General features: G+C 42.2%; 1 long non-coding RNA gene across 1 annotated transcript in view; it reads right to left on the bottom strand.

Moving 5' to 3' along the window:
• The window catches only part of LOC129498607 (uncharacterized), a 50,699-nt gene that overhangs the window by 4,206 nt on the left and 25,270 nt on the right, over positions 1–21,223 (bottom strand). Inside the window, exon 6 of the long non-coding RNA XR_008662159.1 lies at positions 12,341–12,513. This is a non-coding gene — a long non-coding RNA (uncharacterized LOC129498607). The remainder of the gene's footprint in view (positions 1–12,340; positions 12,514–21,223) is intronic.

The raw sequence follows: 21,223 nt of genomic DNA, 5'->3' as shown, positions 1-21,223 counted from the left end.
CCTGGGAATGTGATGTCCATCACAGCCTGTTGTTGGCCACAATATAAAGAGGAAAAACTCAAAAATAATGATCTTTTCCTGAGAAGGTCTCATTCTCTCTCTCTCTCCCCTGAGAGAATCCAACACCAAATATTTCAAGAAGTTGGAGTAGGAGTTTTAAATTCTGTTGAACTTGCACGTAGAGTCATCAACTGAGCATTTATTTCTCGACGGTCTGGGTTCTTTTCCCGGAAGGTGCGGAGAGGGCCTCTTACTTGGAATGTAATGTTTTGGTGCCATCTGGTGGATAATTGACAGTTTAGCAGCTTCACTTAAGAACCTAAAGAAATGTTTCTGAGGAAAGGGAATATAAAAAATAGTGAAAGGGAATAAAGGGGAAAGGAGAAAAAATAAGTGGGAAATATCAGAGAGGGAGACAGAACATCAAGACTCCTAACTCTGGGAAACGCACTAGGGGTGGTGGAGGGGGAGGTGGGCGGGGGGTGGGGGTGACTGGGTGGCGGGCACTGAGGGGAGCACTTGATGGGATGAGCACTGGGTGTTATTCTATATGTTGACAAATTGAACACCAATAAAAAATAAATGTATTAAAAAATAAATAAATTTTAATACAAAAAATAAAATAAAATAAAAGGAGGAAAGGACAAGAAGGAAGGGCCGCAGAAGGGCGCAGGAGGGAAGAAGGAAGAAATAAATGGTCCGTCTCCGCAAGTCATCACTGAGTGCCCACATCTGCAAATCTCAAAGAATAACTCCTTTTTTTTAATGAATTTATTTTTATTGGTGTTCAACTTGCCAACATATAAAATAACACCCAGTGCTCATCCCATCAAGTGCCCCCCTCAGTGCCCGTCACCCAGTCACCCCCACCCCCCGCCCACATCCCCCTCCACCCCCCCTAGTGCGTTTCCCAGAGTTAGGAGTCTCTCATGTTCTGTCTCCCTTTCTGATATTTCCCACTCATTTCTTCTCCTGAAAGAATAACTCCTGATAGCTACTTCCTCACATGAAGTTTTGCCAGATGGATACTTGATCGCCCAGGAAAAAGTGTTACTTTATAAAGTGCGGGGTGTGTTTTTTAAAAGTCATTGAAATAATGCTTGGGGGGGGGAGAAAAAAAACCCCAAAACTCCAATATCATCAGCACCATGAGTGTTCATTAGGCGTGGGGTCTGCGGGAGAGAGAAGTCATGGCCGAGGGGCTCAAGGGCATATCCAGGGAAGGGCACCAGGCAGGAGCCCTTGATGCTCAGTCTGTGAAGACCGAGTTACCCCAAGTGACAAGGACTGAACCGTGAGTGGGAAGATCAGAGGTGGTGTTGGCAGGAACTGAGTTGAAAAGTCAAAGCTAGAACTTCATTACCAAAGATCCCTGAGGTCTCAAAGGTGCCTTCACTCAAAATTCATGCTCTTCCCTGCCACTCTCAACCTAATCCTTAAAAAAAATAAAAACAAAACAGAAACCTAGTTCTAGTTTCCCCTTTTCAATGACGGCAAAACCATCCAGGTCAGCTTGATGCCACCCCCATATTTCATCCCGCAAGTTGTGCTGATTTCACCCCCCTGTGTATCTCTTGAACCTGGTCTCTTCCTCGTTGCCACCTCCCGGTTCAAGCAACTACTCTTTCACCTGGTTGACTACCTCTTCACCCTTCCACCTCCTTTCACTTCTCTCACTTCCAATCTACTCTCAGTTCTGTATTTTCAAAATGCAAATTGATCATGATGCCGCCCCAGCTGAAAATACTATTATCAGGACCCTTTCCCTTTAGGGTAAAGATCAAATTCTAACCTGAACTGCAAGACTCTATGTGACCAGACTCCCACTGTACCATCTTACTCTGCACGCTGTTTCCCTTACTCTGCAGGTGTGTCTCCCACACACACCGAGTGGTGTACTCAGCTCTGACCACTCAGGCTTTCTTTACTGCCCATTCTTCTTCCTACCACAGGACCTTTGCATATACTACTCCTGCCAGTTGGGCACTCCTCTCTTCCGGCCTCATCTAGTTAACTCCTATGTTTCAGAACTCAGTTCTAGGTCACTGATTCGCCCCTGGCTTTTCCAATCAAAGCCCTTCATGTTAAGCTCTAGGAGCTCCAAATTCCTCTTATTGGATAAAAATCATACCTGTAATTTTACTCTTAGAAATTATTTGAATATCTATCTCCACCGTTAGAATATAATTCCCAGGAAGGCAAAGACTGCATATGTTTTGCTTTACCGTTGTATAGCCTGGGACTAACACAGTCTCTGGATTAACATATATGCGAAAAAGGAAGAAAGAAGGGAGGGAGGAAGGAAAGGAAGAGGAATGGCTGGAAATTATAAATGTGATTACTATCATAAAAAACTAAAGGTTTTTCTAAGATTTAAGTATGTAATTAATTTTTTTTTTCTTAAGAAGGCCGTCCTGACCCTTCTTTATGATCCAGCATGTACTGTGTGTGTGAATGCCCTCCTGGGGTCCCTAACGACTAAGAGTCCTGGGTAATGTAGTAGTTAGTCATGGTGCTGCTCAGATCAGACAGCCAGAGGTCCGAGCCCAGCTGGGAGATCTGAGGCAACTACCTCCACCTCACTGTGGCTCCATTTCCTTACGCCTAAGAGGAAGATAATAATAGTACTTGCCTCACAGAGTTGAGAAGAAATCGGGTCTCTTTGGGCTCAAATGAAGCATTCAGTAAATCCATCACCAATACTAGCTTTTATCATCCCCCATAATTGAACTGTGCTGTAACACATTGTCACCCATGGACATCAGCTCTAGACGCATTACACCTGCTTCTGCTTCCGCCCCTTCCCCCTCCCAGCTATCTGGGCCTATCCTGGCAAAACTCTCCTCATCCTCAAAGGCCTAATTCAAATGCTGCTCCTTTCAGGAAGTCTCCTATGCCCCTTTCATGAAAATCCACATATGTTTAGTTAAGGTATCCTGTGTTGGCCCATTCCCACTTTGTAAACTCACACGTGGCACTTACGACAGATCCATGGGGAAAACACCACAAATTGTGAAACTTTTATTTGAAAAATCCTTAAAGTGTACCTATAATACAAGATGCCTAGTTTGGAACTAGATAAATATGCCATTTTTGTATAGTTCTTTTAAGCTATTATTTCCAACTCTAGTAATTATGCTTCACCTGTATCAACATGGGACTATTTGAAAACCTACCTTTAGAGGATTGTCTGGGGGAAGTAATAGGACAGCAAGAAGTACAGTCCGCGCTGTGGGCCACCAGAAGAAAAAAGAAAAAAGAAACCAAGGACAGTGAGAGGACATAGCTGGCAGAGGACAGTGTGTTGCCTGCATCTCTAGAAGATTCTCTCAGGGGAGGCTGCTAAGGGACCTATGAAAATGGCCAAGAAACAGTCCATATATAGCTGCCTGCAGGCCCAATGGGCACAATGCCATCTTACAGTGGGACCAAATGACAGACAGTTTTCCTTTCCCCTTCCCCTTCCCATCCTCCAGATGACAGAGGAGAAGATCCAATTTCAAATCAAATTTGGAGTTTTTATTTCTATATGGGATCAGACCATTTTCAGAATTGAAATAGTATTTGAGGGCAGCCCGGGTGGCTCAGTGGTTTAGCGCCACCTTCGGCCTAGGGTGTGATCCTGGAGACCCGGGATCGAGTCCCATGTCAGGCTCCCTGCATGGAGCCTGCTTCTCCCTCTGCCTGTGTCTCTGCCTCTCTCTCTCTCTCTCTCTCTCTCTGTGTGTCTCTCATGAATAAATAAATAAAATCTTAAAAAAATAGGAAAAAAAAGAAATAGTATTTGAATAACTGAAAAACTTCTTAATTTCTAAAATGAAGCAGAGAATTCATTGAGCAACCTCTATTTTTAACCAGCAGGCAAGCAAGGACTTGACTGTCAAATAAGTTTGAAAAGGACGATGGGAGATTAAAATAAAGATGATTTCTGAGTATATCTCGAGTCCTGCTTGTTTAATGTACCAGATATACACTAATATTTACCTTAATTCTCATAATACTGTGAGGTAGGCCTAGTATTATTATGCATCATTTCTATTTTAAAGATGAAGAAACTGAGGGGCACCTGGCTGGCTCAGTTGGTTAAGCTACAATCCAATGCTTGTTTCTTTTTTTTTATTTTATTATTATTATTTTTTTATAAATTTATTTTTTATTGGTATTCAATTTGCCAACATATAGAATAACACCCAGTGCTCATCCTGTCAGGTGCCCACCTCAGTGCCCGTCACCCAGTCACCCCCACCCTCCGCCCACCTCCCCTTCCACCACCCCTAGTTCGTTTCCCAGAGTTGGGAGTCTTTCATGTTCTGTCCCAATGCTTGTTTCAACTCAGGTCATGATCTTAGGGGTGTGAGAGCAAGTCCCATGTTGGGCTCTGTGTTCAGCAAGGAGTCTGCTTGGGATTCTCTCTCCCTCTGCCCCTCTCACTCATTCTCTCTCTCTCTCTCTCTTAAATAATTTTTTTTAAAGATGAGGAAACTGATACGTTGAGAGTTTACATAAGTTTCCTCAATATGCTCAGCAAGTAAATTTGAGATTCAAGATTTGAACTCAGTATCTGAAACCAGGTTAGGTTAAACTACTCTGCTGTAAGTAGTTGAACTTACAATAATAATATTATTGTATACAATCACATTAAGCATTTTAAGTAAATTTTTTATACCCCTGGTTTCTTTTCTTTCCTTAACATGGGATTCCATACCAAAAAGTCATTTTATTGGTTGGCTGAAATTTTTGGAGTCTTCCCCGGAAATCCCAAAGCCTGAGATCCCTCCTCCATAGAAAACCATGAAGCTGCTTTTCCCTTCTCAATCCAAAGTAAGGCTGCCATGGGGCTCTGGCTAAAGATCTCTATTTCTATGGAAGTCACAAAGTTATATATCTCTCTGAGTCTAGGAAAATTAATTTTTAGTCTTGGAGAACCTATCTCTTTGTCTAATTTTCTTCTCCCAAGAGGGCTGGGGCTGGAATTTCTTTGTATTAAAAAAGTTGGATTTCCAGTTTCCCTCTAAAAAATTGGAAGTCTGGCCTTTCTGGGCTCACATCCCACAGAACAAAAGCTGGGACAGTGCAACAGCTGCCTTCTTTATCCAAACCACATGCCCTCCAGCTCACCACAGACCCTTCCAGCTCACTCCGCCCATCATTTTATCTGCCAGACCCTTCTAAGCGTTTGGATTTGTTAACCTTGGCTTAGGCTTTTGGAAACAAAATCCAGGAAGGTTTGCTGTGACTTCTTCTTTGGAAAGTGTCATAATCCCCCCTGGAAGGGATGAAGCAAAACAAACTACCTTTCTGGATGATAGGAGGCAAAAATTCAGGGTGAGGAGGGAAAAAAAAAAATCCCTCAAAATTTGGTCTGCTACTTCTCCCTAGTAAAGAAAGTTCATTTTCATTCTTGTACACCTGAATTGGTTATCTGAAATGCACACCTGCTCCCACTGAGATATAAGGGCTATAGTCAACATTCCGCAACGAACAAAGTAGGCCTTCAATAAATATTTACTGAATCAAGTTGTTCTGCTGTTCCCGAGTAGATTAGCACAAAAATATTAAAGATCAGCATCCATGCCTACACACAAACAAGGATTTGTTCTAGGAATTTTAGTTGTATTCTAGATTCACACGCACTAACAAACTTGCCAACTGTTATCCTTTGGAGTTGCAAAGCATACAAGTGAAAACGACATCTTTGATTGCTGGCGAAGTAATTAGTTCTCTGGGCCCTAGAACATTATTTAAAAAGAAGTCTTTAGAAAGCTGTCACTTTATCCCAGATGTGCCATCTGTATGGGATCAAATCTAGACAAAGTCACAAAGGATTCTGAAAAGGGACCTGGAGAAATTCAGTAACCTGGGATTTCCTCTGGGTATCAGTGCTCCTGACTTGTCCGTAAAAGGAGCGTCCATGCTCTTTGGCTAAATTTTCAAAGCAATTCAATGTGTGTATATCCGGACCCACGAAAGAGAAAAGGATAGCAGGGAAGTGTCGAAAACAAGAGCACTCTATAAGATGAAGATGTTTGAAAGGATTCGTTGCCCTCACAGTTAATTATAGGCTGCTGATCCAAGAATTCTCTCTACTGCTGGCGTTCGCTACTAGTGCAGCTCAGCAAAAGCAACCTACTGCCAGCTTTCCAAACCACCTTCCTTCTTCCTTTTTTTACTTTTTCCACAGGACAAAATACTTCCAGGATTGAATCATAGGTGGCTTATAAGAACAAATACGGGAGTCTTTATATTTTCAGATCGCACTTGCTGTTTGGAAGCCCAGATCCCTTACCAGACATAGAAGTTGTAACTGGCTCGTCAGCTGGACTCAGCAAACACAGTGGTATCTACCCAGTGATGAGCCAGCAATCGCTAAATATTTTGCATGGGTTTTAAATATTGTCTCATCAATTCTTAACAACTCATGTTTAATAAAGGTGGGATCAAAGCTCAAAAACGTGAAGTGACTCGTTCCAAGTCACACAGTCATTGAACGGAGTTAAAAGCATCTCATCGGCTTTTAACTTCTAGTTCAATTCAGAAGGTGTCCCTAAACCCAAGACCTTGCTGGTGTCTTTAAAACACTCTAGGGAGGCCTAGAGATAGGTAACGGCATTAAGACTTTTGAACAAGAGATAGGAAGATGCTTTGTTCTGGTGTTTGCTCGACGGATGAAATGAAATTTGAAATGTAAGATCCTGGGACACCCGGGTGGCTCAGTGGTTGAGTGTCTGCCTTCGGCTCAGGGTGTGGTCCTGGGATCCAGGATCAAGTCCCTCATCAGGCTCCCTGCATGGAGCCTGCTTCTCCCTCTGCCTGTGTGTCTGCCTCTATCTGTGTGTCTCTCATGAATAAATAAGTAAATCTTAAAAAAAAAAAAAAAAAGTAAGATCCTGAGGATTCATCTCTCTCTCTCTCTCTCTCTCTCTCTCACACACACACACACACACACACACACACACACACACACACACACTACTTTGACCCATTAGGCTCAAGCCACAGTCTTGGCTGTGGCTGTGTTGTGGAGGGCTGGAAGTGCACACGGGCCTTTTTGTCAAATCATCGTAAAGTACTTAATTAGCATCACCTAATCATACACGACAACCCTTTGAGACAGATTTCATTATTGGTCCCATTTTACAGGTAAAGAAGCTAGGAATTAGACTAGTGACATCACTTATAGGAAACACACAGCCTGGGTAGCGCAGTGGCTCAGTGGTTTAGCACCTGCCTTTGGGCCAGGGCCTGATCCTGGAGGCCTGGGATTGAGTCCTGTATCCAGCTCCCTGCCTGGAGCCTGCTTCTCCCTCTGCCTCTCTCTCTCTCTCTCTCTCTCTCTCTCTCTCTCTCTCTCTCTCTCTCCCTCCGTGTGTCTCTGATAAATAAATGAAATAAATAAATAAAATCTTAAAACACACACACAGCCTAAGGGATTGTACAGCCCTGGGTTCAAATTGAGTTTCGACTTTTCTGGCCCAAAGACGAACTCCCTCCCAAAAGGATGTGTCCTTCTCCATACCCCATTCCTCGCGCTCAGCCCCATATCACTACTGAAATCCCACCATCCAGAATTAGTTTCCGTGGGGAGGGGGACTGCTAACCCAGCATCCTCGTTCCCACCTGCATTAGAGCCCTGAGACCCGAGGCTAGGGCCCCGCCTTCCAAACTGAAGAGTTGCCCGTGGAACCTGTGCCACCTGCCGAACTGATGGAAGAAAAGCGCCTGAGAGGCCGAGGACGGAGGGAAGCGCGGCACAGGCCGCCCCGGCTCCCACCGGGTGTTCGAAGCCCCGAGCCCCGGAGGCCGAGCGCGGGCGACACCCCCAGTCCTAAGGGAACCGCTGGGGTCACCTGCCCTGGGCCGCTTGCACCAGGTGCTCTACTTTCAAACACAGGTTTTAAGAACTTGGGCCTTTCGTGGGCGCCTGGGAGAGCGGGGTGCGCTGCGGAGGCCTCCGCACGCTGTCCCCCCCCCCCCCCCGGGGCTGTGGCCACCCCGCCACCTGCAAAGGCAGCCCCCGCCCCCCCGCCTACCCCCACCCCGCTCACCTACCCCAGCCCACTCACCTACCCCCACCCACCCTGCTCACCTACCCCAGCCCACTCACCTACCCCCCACCCCCACCCCCACCGACCTTGCTCACCTACCCCCACCCCGCTCATCTACCCCCACCCCGCTCACCTCCCCCCACCCACCCTGCTCACCTACTCCCAAACCCCTCACGTACCCCCCAGCCGCTCCCCTCCCCCCACCATCACATGCAAATCTTCGCATCGCATCACGTGGTCGAGGTCGCCGAGTCCCACCTCCGGACGTAGTGCCCCGCTGAAGACCACCACGAAGTCTTCAGAGGTGTTACCCACCGCGGACAGGTGTGCGGGATCCGGGCCCAGGTGGAGACCGCGCTGGGGCTCGGGCCGCCGAAGCCACAGGTGCAGCCCCCCCGCCCCCCGCTGCGGGAGCCGTCACCCCGCGCGGCCCGGACCTGGCCCTGCGGGGAGCGGGGGGGGGCGGGGGGCGGGGTCCGGGTCAGGACGCGGAGGAGCTGCCCGGCCGTCCCTGCTGGGCCCCGCTGCCCGCCGGCCTGGCTCGCCCCCAGCGGCTCCCGAGCCCTTGCAGGGCTTCTTCGTGAGTTTATCTGAGACGGAGACGCGGAGGGAGGCCCCGCGGGACGGCGGGGAGGAGCCGCGAGCCCGTGCAGGGTCCGTCCAGGCCCGGGCTGAGCCCCCGCGGCCCCTGCACCCCCCCCCGCCCCGCCCCACGCGCCCTGTAGGTGCAGGGCCTCCCTCCCAAGTCGGCCCAGACACACCCCTTGGTAAAACCAAACTGGGGAAGGTAGTTTTATTTTTATAAAAATAAAAAAATGTGGGCAGCCCGGGTGGCCCGGCGGTTATCGCCGCCTTCAGCCCAGAGCGTGACCCTGGAGTCCCGGGATCGAGTCCCGCGTCGGGCTCCCTGCGTGCAGCCTGCCTCTCCCTCTGCCTGGGTCTCTGCCTCTCTCTCTATGTCGCTCATGAGCAAATAAATACAATCTTGAATGAATGAGTTAATGAATGAATGAATGAATGAATGAATGAATGAATGAATGTAAAAACCTGAGGCTTGAGGCTTGCCCCTGCCACCTTCCAAGTGGGTCAAGTTGGCCAAATCTGTCCCTGCTGCTGGAACCCGTCCTTAGTGGTCAGGCTTTTTAAGGTCTGGAGCAGATAAACTTACTTCATTATGTGAAAATACTCCCTAAATTACATGATGCAGGGACACCTGGGGGGCTCACTGTGTTAGGAGTCTGACTCTTGATTTGGGTTTGGGTCATAATATCAGGGTGATGAGATCAAGCCCTGTGTGGGGCTCCTCGCTGGATGTGGAACCTGCTTAAGATTCTCTTTCTTCTTCCTCTGTCCCTCCCTCCTACTTACACTCTTCCCCCACCAAATAAATAAATAAATCTTTTTAAAAAATTACATGATATTTGGGGCACCTGGGTGGTTCAGTGTTTGAGCGTCTGCCTTTGGTTGAGGTTGTGATGGTCCTGGGATCGAGTCCCACATCGGGCTCCGCACAGGGAGCCTGCTACTCCCTCTGCCTCTTTCTTTTTTTTTTTATTTTATTTTATTTATGATAGTCACACACACACACACACACACACACACACACACACACACACACAGAGGCAGAGACACAGGCAGAGGGAGAAGCAGGCTCCATGCACCGGGAGCCCGACGTGGGATTCGATCCCGGGTCTCCAGGATCGCGCCCTGGGCCAAAGGCAGGCGCCAAACCGCTGCGCCACCCAGGGATCCCCCTCTGCCTCTTTCTGTGTGTCTCTCATGAATAAACAAATAAAATATTTTTTTAAAAAATACATGATATTTTTATTTCTTATTTGGGACAGAAGGGATGGATTGAAGATATAAGAAGCAGTTTTAACTAAAGAACACTGAATAGCTGCCTCATCAAAAAGTGGCACTTTCTAATTTTATCCCCCTTATTATTCAAGGTCAACCTACACCACTTTTTTTTTTTAACTTATCACTGGCAATGACAAATTATGAGATTAAAAATATATTAACTACTGGGAAAGAAGGAACTATTATCATTACAGTGTCTCCTATCTTTATCATTTGGCTTCCTAGGTAAGTTTGATGAAGAGAAAAATCACCTAAACCACCATATGATCGTACCTGCCAGACCCTATATTTAGCATTCCGGAACAGACCGACCAAAATCCTTCCTTCAAAAGAGACTGAAGTATATACTACAATGAATATTTTAAATGGATTTTGCTTAGCTTTTTATATTGATGGAACGACTTCTATCTGCAGGTATTTTACTAGCATTGATTTGAAATTATATTTATGTAGAGATGCCTGGGCGGCTCAGTGGTTGAGCATCTGCCTTTGGCTCAGGTTGCGATCCTGGGGTCCTGGGATCGAGTCCTGCATGAGGCTCACCACAGGGAGCCTGCTGCTCCCTCTGCCTATGTCTCGCCTCTCTGTGTGTCTCTCAGGAATAAATAAAATCTTTTTTTTTTTTATAAATTTTATTTTATATATATATTTTTAATTTATCTACGATAGTCACACACAGAGAGAGAGAGAGGCAGAGACATAGGCAGAGGGAGAAGCAGGCTCCATGCACCGGGAGCCCGATGTGGGATTCGATCCCGGGTCTCCAGGATCGCGCCCTGGGCCAAAGGCAGGCGCCAAACCGCTGCGCCACCCAGGGATCCCAATAAAATCTTTTAAAAATGTTTATTTAAGTATGCTTTGTATATATATTGAAACCCAGCAAAGTGAGCATTTCTACAGACAAATGAACTTTTATCCTATGTTTTTACCAAAAAAAAAAAAAAAAAACCCCACAAAAAACAAAAACCCTATGCTTCCTTCCAAAAAGGCTATTTTGATTTCGTACATAGATCTCACATGGTTTCCCTGAGTAGGTCTTGGGTAGGACTTGCTTTGCCAGGCTGACGAGACTATTATAGCCTGTACGTAAGACTTGAATATTTATATATCACAGTTTATTTATTGAAGTGGGTGAAATATTTTTAACTCCCACTCTGCTTTATAGAGGGAATAATTTCCCTTAGAAAGAATATTATTAGCATGGAAATTTAAAGGTATGATGATTTAAAAATAGCAGAGGAGTGAAAAGAGTAAGTTCTAGGGTCAGACTGCCTGGGTCTGCGGCAGACTCTGCTTGTGGTGGCTGTGTGACTTTAGGCAAGATTTTTAATGACTCTGTGCCTCAGTCTTCTCATCTTTAAACCCTGTGGCATGTAAGTGCAAACTCGTGCAATGCTGCTGATTTAATCCTTAAGCTGAGTGATTAAAAATAAAGGATGTAAAGGACAATAACGAGGCCCAGCGGAAGAATTTATATATGTGCACAAACTCTTGGTACAACCAATCTGACATATTTTTCCTTTCTAGTAAGAAGGTAATACTTTATTCAACTTGGCTCAAGGTAGGCTTTTCAGTTGGTGTCTAAATTTAGTCCTAGAGTTCTTTTTTTCCTGGTGATTTCAGGAACATTCATACTCCATGAAATATGAGCATTTATATATTGTCTTCTGGGTGCCCTTCACTACCCGGGTTTATGTTTTACATTTCACCTATAATTCTTCCTTCAAGGTGATAATGGTCTAGCCCGGAGGTAGGTAAACTCCTACCAAATTGAGCTCACCACCAGTTTTTTACGTGGCCTCTGAGCTGAGAATGGTTTTGATTAAATGGGTAGAAATATCTAAAGAAGAATTCTATTTTGTGACATGCGAAAATGATGTGAAATTAAAATTTCCGTATCCATTTAAAAACGTGTTACTGGAACACACCATACTCATCCACTTACATATTGTCTATTTTCTTGGCTACCTTTGTGCTACCACAGCAGAGTTGAATAATTAGTATAGAAATCATATGGCCCACAAAGCCTAAAGTATTTAGTATCTAGCCCTTTAAGAAAATGTTGCTGACCCCCCTGTCCAGCCTAAATCTGTCCCAGAAAGAATGGAAATTGGCACACTAACAGGATTATAGGCAAAGTTCTATTAAGCAGAGGACACGCTGGTGTTTATCTGATGACTGTAGAATAATCTTCTGCTTCAAGACAAGAGAGGAAAAAAAGACCAGTTATTTGCCGACTAAGAAACTCCATGTTAGGATTACTCATCATAAGAACTTTTCCAAATTGTCCTATAGTGGTAGATGGATCCTAATTATATTAAATGGGTTATTCCATTATGATATTACACGGAAAATGAGTCAGAAATTCAGGCAGTTGAGACCAAACACAGGCCCACCCCACATCCCAGGCAGTTGGTGACATGTTAAATACCCACCAGGTTCACAGCTCTTCTGGGAAAGTGATGGAAAGCATTCCTCCCCCAGGAGGAACTGCCACATTTGGCACCTCAACATTCATCTCTTCACTTCCTGCTCTGCTGCAGGCATTTCGGTCAGTTCTGAGGATACAGGGATGATCAGGAAAGCACTCTCCGTGCTCTCATGGAACCTAAGATGCAACGCAGGTGACAAACAATAAGCAAATGAATAAAGGAAGAAATGCAGAAAAGTGCTCTAAAAAAACAAGATATAAAAAACCATGATTCCACTCCTATGAAGTACTTAGAGCAGTCAGATTCACAAAGACAGAAAGAGAATGGTGGTTGCTAGGAATTGAGGAGAGGTGGGAAGAGTATGTCATTATTTAGTCGCTACAGAGTATAAATTTCACCAAATAGAAAGAGTTCTGGAGGTGAATGGTGATGGGTACACAATATGAATGTACTTGATGTCACTGAACTGTAACTTAAAAGTGGCTAACATGGCAAATGTCATGCTATTTGTATTTTACCATGATGTTTTAAATTGGGGCAAAAAAACAGTAGAAAGTAAAGAAATGGTTCTAAAAGTTTCCCTAAAGAGGAGAAAAAACAAAACAAAACAAAAGACAAGTCACCCACAAAAAAAAAAAAAAAGGAAAAGAAAGAATATTCCATTTCTAATCAGGAACTGGATACTAGATAATAGGGAAGAAAAGTGTATTCAAAATTCTGTGCTGAAATTATCTTCAACTTAGCCTTCTATACTCAGACACATTAATTACCTGTGAAAATGGAAAAAGTCATTTTCAGAAAAACACACACACAAATACACAGGTATAGTCACGGTAGCTGTCTAAGGGGGCAGATGTTCACGTTAATGTATTTGCAGTTTAAAAAAAATATCAGAATACATAAAAAGATATATATGGTACAACTCCCCCTCCAATGCTCACTCCCATATTCTCAAATTGTTCTTACTGCTTATTTCCAGAAGTTACCACTGCTGTTAGACTCTCAGGTAACTTTCAGAGTATCACTCTGCATACATAAGCAAATTTGAATATGGATTCTTTCTCTTCCCATCCTTTAAAAGATTGAAGTGGGGTCATTAGGTAAGTAAGGCATGAGTAGTAGGAAGACAGCCACGTGCAGACCCAGGAGAAAAATGTTCCAGGGAGAGGAAAGAGAGACCAGAGGCTTCAAGGCAGGAACTGGTGTCATGTGTTTAAGGATCAGAAGTAAAGTCAAAGCAAGGAAGAATGTCAAAGCGAGGCTCAAAGTGAAGGTCAAAGGAAAATCAGACTGCATGAAGGAGAGTGTGGCAGGAAAACAAGGCAGAAAGGAAGGGAAAGGCCAGGGACCTCGCCTAGAATAATAGTTGATAGCTGGCCAACCCTATCTCATTCAGAAATTGCCTGCCACGGTCGCCATCCCTATCTATCACCAAAGGACCATTATGATAGTTTGACATCAAAAGAAAAAAAAAAAAGGATTCCATGGGCCCCCACCTGTTCCAGGAAATGGTCAGCTGTGGTACAGCCTCACCCCTTAACACTGAACAATTCACCTCTTTTGAAATGTCCCCAGATGGCTCACCTGCCCTTGAGGCCAACCAAAGAATGCGGAGTATTCGTAAAGTTCAAATAGAAAGTCTCCCCTACTTCCAAAAAATCCCACCAGAATAGAATGTTTGTCAATTAGAGACTGTTTCCTCTTTTTATGCCATAAACTAACTCTACTTTCTGCCACCTTAGAACTCCTGCAAAACAAAAGTGATGACAGCTGGGTTCCCTTGTCCAGTTTAGGAAGCAGACTTTGCTCATTTATCTCTGACACAGTTTGGTCTTCGACATCATGAGACATTTACACCTTTGGCCTAAGTAGGGGATCCTACCTTTCCCCAGCTCCTGAAATGGAGAGGGAAGAGAGGGCGGGAGAAATCAGCAGATTCTTATTTATTTATTATTTTATTTTTGTGTTCTCTATGCTCCTTAAAGTCTGTTATCCTTCAGTACTAAATCCAAATACTTATTTCATTTTACCCTCAAATTTGACTCTTAGAGGAGTTCGTTTTTTCCCCCAACTGATCTCTATTTTGCACAATACATGCATAGACATAAACTCATGAAACTTTCCAAGTTTTATTAAAAAGGTATTAAAAATATCTTTGATGTAGTTCCCATAAAGCAATATTATGACTCAGGGTGCATTTTTAGAGAAATTATGATGAATTCTTTTAAAATTCTAACTATAGTTTAAATAACTTAATTGCTATTCAATATCAACACATCATACATCCAATTCAATATACTTCTTGAAAATATTGCAAAGGATTAAAATAAATTATCGTGTATACTGTGTAATTTCACCTTAATTATGTATTTCTGTGATTGGTTTTCAGTTTCACTATTTCTGTTTTCTTTGTAAATAATCTTTCTTCTACACGGTATTTCTTGCTTGATAAAAGGATAATGTCAAAAAGATGAGATTCTAAGTTTTTTTAAATGTTTCTATTTTAAAAGTAGACTTAGAAGAATTTAAAGCAGCAGAAAGTGGATAAAATGGGTGAAGTTTGTCTCTGTCCCCTTGAATTCTACACCCATGAAGTAATTAAAACATGAAGTGTGTGTATGAGTGTGTGCACATGCATGTGTGTTAAAAAAAAAAAGTCCAGGATGGGACTCTGTGAAGAGTTTCAGCCAACTACAAAACTAGAGGACACATAGTCTACACAAGACTGCTCTCACTTCTGACACCAACCTTAAGTTTGTGGGTATCCCAAAGCCACCTTCAGATTTGAAAATTTTCTAGGACTTAGAGCTCACTGAAAGCCATTACACTCATAGTTTATTTCAGGGCGAGGATACAAATGAAAATCACCCAATGGAAGAAGCACATAGGGGGGAATCTGGGGAAGTACCAGATGCAGAGCTCCCATTGCCCTCCCCCTAGAGTGTCAGGTCACTTTACTTTCCTGGCATCAAGGTGTGACAATATACATGGAGTTTTGCCAACAAGGGAAATTCACCCAAGCCTCAGTATTCAAAGTTTTTACTGGAGTTCTGTCGTGTAGGTATGATGGATAGGCAGGATTGCCCTCATAGTTGAGCTCAGCCTCCAGGTTGAGACAGCCTGACACAGCATGACCCTAAGTAACGTTGCTGGGTTGTCTGGTGTGGCCAGCTCCTGGGCACAGCCAGCCTCCACCACACATCGTATTGTTAGACCATCTGGTGAATGAAGGTTCAGGAAAACAAAGGCACTCCTTTCTGACCTGTCATTCCAAAGGCTTAGTGATTACCCCCCAAGAAGCCAAAGTTAAAGGCCAGAATTTGTGAGGGAGCGGGCAAGGTTAAATTCTTTACTACATAGGCCTCTAAGTGAAAAACTATTAGAGTATGAGCACCCAGGCTTATTTGTTCTTTCAGCTGATTTCAGACATTATTCCATTATATATACAGTATTATATGTATACAATATATGTAATATTTTGTAATATTATATATATATTTATGTTAGAAGAGGGAACAGTAATTGTCTTTTTTGCCATCATAGAATAGTAGGGGCAGTGGGAGAAATGGGATACTATTCATTTTATGCTTTTGCTGTTTGTCTTTTTTTTTTTTTTCCTTTCTGTCCACTTGGCTTCCTCCAATCCACTGCAGTTAGTTTCCATTACTAAAATGTCACTCTGAGTTAGGGATCGCCTATACAATGTCCACGGAGGTAGATAAAGGAGTAAATCTCCCATTTGAGGTTGGCTCAATATTGATATACTTTGTTCACATATTACACATAAAAAATATACATTTTTTTCCAGAAAGGAAATCTGTTTCCTTACTTCTCCACTGAACCCCCCTTTTTTTTTCTTGAAAGGGATAGATCTTTCAGCAAATCTTTTCTTTTTCTTCTTTTGTGGCACATGCAGAGAAATAGTTCTCTGCTATAATAAAATTTACAGCTGGGGTGAGTAGAAACTTGTCCCTGACTCTTACTCTAAGGTGTAAGTCAACAATAGAACCCGGTGATGGTGGTCCTTAAAACACATCTTCTCATCTAAAGGAGTAGTGTCCACTCAGCTCTAGCTAATGGTTACATGGTGAGTATAAGAAAAAGGTAGAAAATCTGAAATAACTCCATTCATTCATTCATTCATTCATTCATTCATTCATTTGTGTGAAAGTCACACAGTATAAAATTAACCATTTTCAGGTGAAAAATTCAGTAGCATTTAGTATATTCACAATGTTGTGCAATCACCACCTCTATTTAGTTCCAAAAAATTTCCATCGTTCCAAAATAAAACCTTGTGCCCATTACACAGCTCTCTATTCCCCCTTCCTTCTAGCAACTGGCAGTCACCCATCTACACTCTATTTCTGTGGATTTACCTATTCTGGGTAGTTTCTATGAATGGAATTATACAATATGTGATCTTTTGTATCTGGCTTCTGAAATAACTCCATTTTAAATATGGTATCAATGCTAAAAAACAATAAACAACAATATTGGGGTAGATAAACGTGTCAGGGTGGGTATGGCCCGCCCATCACTAGTTAATAGGCTCTATTCTGATGTGAAGAGAGAGAAGAGGCCATAGATAGAAGTTTGATTACAAGAAGGGGCCTATTAAGATGTTTTCTAGGAAGACAAGGAATTGAACTAGGTCATCAAATTCATAAACCCAGTCAAGGACATAGAATCCTGTGGAGAGAGCCTGTTAGAATCATAGTTTTGATAGGAAAACTAAGCCCCATGTTCTAGAAAATCCTAGAAAGCAGAGAATAGAGAAAAGAACTTCAAAGGTGGAAATCAAGTAGTCTGTAGACCTAAAAAAACACGGAGGATTTAAAAAAAAGAGAAAGAAAGATATACGGTAAAATAGGATGATGTCAGAGATGATGCCAATTGGAACTCAGCTTAAAGCTCAATACTTAATGTTTTTGTCTCAGATTCTTCCCTAAGAAAATTAGTAGAATTACTCATTGTGCTGGATTGTTGTTAGAATTGTAGATATTATTTCTATAATACCTGGCACAACATAGAAATTATTACTACGAATTATTATAATAATGAGATTGGTATCGACAGTTATTTTTTTTTTCAACAGAGTTTAAGTCAATATTCCTAGGATAGACATTTGCTTTCTGGACTGCCTTTCTATTTCCTGCTGGGTGCAGGTGGGACACCATAAAGTGGCATGGCACATCCTCAAGGGGTTTAGTAGACCCTCAATAGAAGGAGAGAGGTGTTCTTACAAATGTCTGTGAAGCACTTTACCACTAGTTGAGAGGAACGGTCATGGCTTTTAAATTAAATCTAAATAATTTTACTCATTGGAAAGGATGACAGATGGACAGTGTGACCCCCGTAATCCCTTTTCGTTGTGGAAATGGCAGTTAGCGGAGGGATTAAGCCTGTCAGTGTCACACTGCCAACTGGACAGATCTCAAATTGAGAAGGACAACTTCTGTGTCAGACTAAGTAGGTCAAATTTTTGTACCTTTTCCATAAAGCCCTCTGCCAAGCAGAGAGTGAAAATTCAGGGGCACTTGTTGATTTGACAGAGTTTAGATTTCACTTTTTCAAATATCTTTAATAATCATCTAAAAATTTAAGACCAACAGAGAATTATACCAACACCTCCATAATACAAACAGTGTTTTTGGTCTACTTAAAATGAATTTTGCATCATAAAGAAAGATTTAGACATATGACTCCAAGTCTTAGCTGTTATATAATCTTAAATAATCTCCATGTTTTTGAAAAGGAACGTGCTCTGTTTAATGTGAAATGGGGGAAAGGGCCATCTTTTACTCCTTAAAATTCTATTTTCTGATTAGCTCTGTGTACATTAATGATAAAAATCTAACATCGTTTCCAGAAATTAAATGTCTCTCTATTTAAATATTTGACTTGAATTAGTTAAGGGGAAAAAATGTGATTTTTAGAACACAATATACCAAAGGGAAAAACAATCAAGTCTGAAACTGTTATTTCTCTTATTAAGTCTTTTCCTTAGGGTTTTCAGTGAGCCTTGACTTGCATGGAAGTAGGTGTAATGTTGACAAGAAGGATGTGATACCTACAGAACAGTTCTGGACTCGGTTCCCTTAAGCAGGGAACTTGAGTTGAGCTAGTTTCTATTAGATCTTGAGTGTCAAGAAATTAATAAGGGTATTGATTCCACAGGTGTGGGAACAAAATTGTGGGGAGTGAGGTCCTAGTTTCTGATTGCTTGATTAGGCAATGATTTAGCAGGGGAGCAGGAGGCAGGAATCATTTAAACCAATATTTCCAGAATTATAGCAATTATTAAACAGATGAATTAAGGTCACCTATGTATGATACAGTAATATTTCTAATTACCTTTTTATGACAAGTGATACTGACCTTCTACTTATATTGATGACATGCGCTTTCGTTTTAGATTTATCTGACCAAATGAAAAAAGTTTTAATTAAAAAAGCAAAATGGTAAAGTTTTATGAAATGTGCCAAACATTGCAAAGGTTGTGTATGAAGGACCAGTTTGTGAAACATTCATTTCAAGTAAGAAGGCAGGTAGTTTTTTAAATTGAAGTACATCTAACCCTGTGAGGTCCTAGGCATGTGAATTGACATTCTAAACCTGTCAGAACCACTGGATTTGGCGGGGAGGGGTGTCTGGATTTTAATTTTTATCTTTGTGCATCTAAATTCTTAAGTTCCTATAAAATAGTCTGACTGATAATAAACAGAAAAAGATATCATCTCTCCAATGTCTAGAATGAAAATGAATAAATAGAAAGAATAAAAAATCATCAGTCCAAGTGTGACAACTTTAAATATTAGCTAGAAACAGATAAAATGAGTCAGCAACCCATGAGAAATACAGACGTCTTGGTATTTGCTTGACACACATTTACACCTTATAAATTGAGAATTACATCTACGGTAATACAAAATCAATTCCCAATTAAAAGCGAGGTTTAATTCTATTTAATTATATTAGTCTTCTTTCGGAAATAAATTCACATGATGGTTTCAGACACAAACAACACAATACCATTTTTTAAATGCAATTAAGCACGTTGGCATAAAGGAAAGACATCATGGATATCATGGTATATAGTCTGCAGACCGCGTGGTCCATGCTGGCAGTAGACTGCAAAGTTGTGGATAAGCTTCCTAACAGCCAAAATAAACACAAATGTGTAATTAGTTACAACGGGGGTGGCAAACTATGGCCCTTGGGCCAAATCCCATCTGCCACCTGGTTTTGTAAATAGTTTCACTGGCACACAGCCATGCTCATTTGTTTCTATATTGTCTATAGCTGTTTGTCCACGATGGGGGAAGGATTGAGTGGCTGCAACAGAGACAGTACGACCCGTAAGTAAAAGTTTGCCAAGTCCTGAGTTACAACATGACAGCAATTAAAAGATTTTCAAAACTCTACTGGCTTGGTGAGTTTTTTATTTTTTATTTTTTATTTATTTTTTTAAAGATTTTATTTATTTATTTATTTATTTATTTATTTATTTATTTATTTATTTATTTATGAGAGACAGAGAGAGAGAATGAGGCAGAGACACAGGCAGAGGGAGAAGCAGGCTCCATGCAGGGAGCCTGATGTGGGACTCGATCCCAGGACTCCAGGATCACGCCCTGGGCCAAAGGCAGGCAGGCGCTCAACTGCTGAGCCACCCAGGGATCCCCTCGGTGAGTTTTTTAAAAACACAACCATTTTTAGTTATTAAAAGGCATTGATATTAACATGTTTATCTTTCTCAAAATGGATGTGATATTTTTGCATAAAATTTGTTCCTATATTTCCATATAACAGATTAGCTGCGTTAAGCTGCGTTGCCAACTTTAGCTAGCTAAAGCTCATCTCTTGTATAAATTAAGTACTACATACTCATACTCCCTAAAATAGGAGTCTAAAAAGGAACTGCCAGCAAGGCCCAGATCTAAAATAAATCCATTACCTAACAGCCATCTTTTTACACAAGGATTTGTAAACACCGTCTTCTACCATTTACGGTGCATCACATTAATCATTAACTTCAAAGGAAAAGCAATCTCTCGATAAAGAACATTTCCTTCTGCTCAGTCTTTAAGTCCAGATCAGCAGCAACTATCATGTAATGGATTTAGGACAATGCACCGTAAGCAAAGGATGAGAATGTCAATAAAGCTTCTTTAAAAACCTTTCCAACTGCTTGGACTTCAGAGAAGGCAGCAAATGAAAGCAAAGGGAGCCAATCCCAGCTGTGAGTATGTGAAGAGTGTCCATTCCCAGGTTTGACTCCTAGGAGACTAAATTTGAGGCTGACTTTACTATCGGGCCATACTTGCTTGATCCAAGAGTGGACCCGGTATGGGTTGGCTGTCAGATTCAGTCTCCAGAGAATTGGGAATACCCTGGAAAGTTGGTTCTCAGACTCACAAATGGAACCCCCAGGAAAAGGAGGCTTGAGCTGTGCTGCTGAGTGAAAAACCAGAGCTGCCCCGATTCCTGCCTCCCTGAAACCTCGTTGTCCAGAACTTCCTTAGCTCCTGTGAATTCTCCATCTTTTCCTAATTTCTATTGCTTGTATCCAAAGGAACTTAATAACTTGTCCAGATGGTACCTTTTCAAACACTTAAGGATAGTTATTGTAGCCCTCTAAACTTTCTTTCTCCACATGAAGGGTACTTATTTTATTAATTCTTTCCTCAAAATAATTTTACTGGGGAAGAAAAATCCCAGCTATCTAAACACATACATTTTTAAAAAATATAATCTAGTCCTAACCTCTAACCTCAGCCTCTCCAAATTCTTGTGTCAAGAATTGAACGCAATGCTCAGGCATGGTATGATCAGCACAGAGTAAGACAGTACTATCACGTCCCCTATTGTAAGTATTATATT

This window comes from Nyctereutes procyonoides, unplaced genomic scaffold, assembly GCF_905146905.1.
Source record: "Nyctereutes procyonoides isolate TBG_1078 unplaced genomic scaffold, NYPRO_anot_genome, whole genome shotgun sequence".
Classification (NCBI taxonomy): domain Eukaryota; kingdom Metazoa; phylum Chordata; class Mammalia; order Carnivora; family Canidae; genus Nyctereutes; species Nyctereutes procyonoides.
This window is presented reverse-complemented; position numbering and strand designations above follow the sequence as displayed.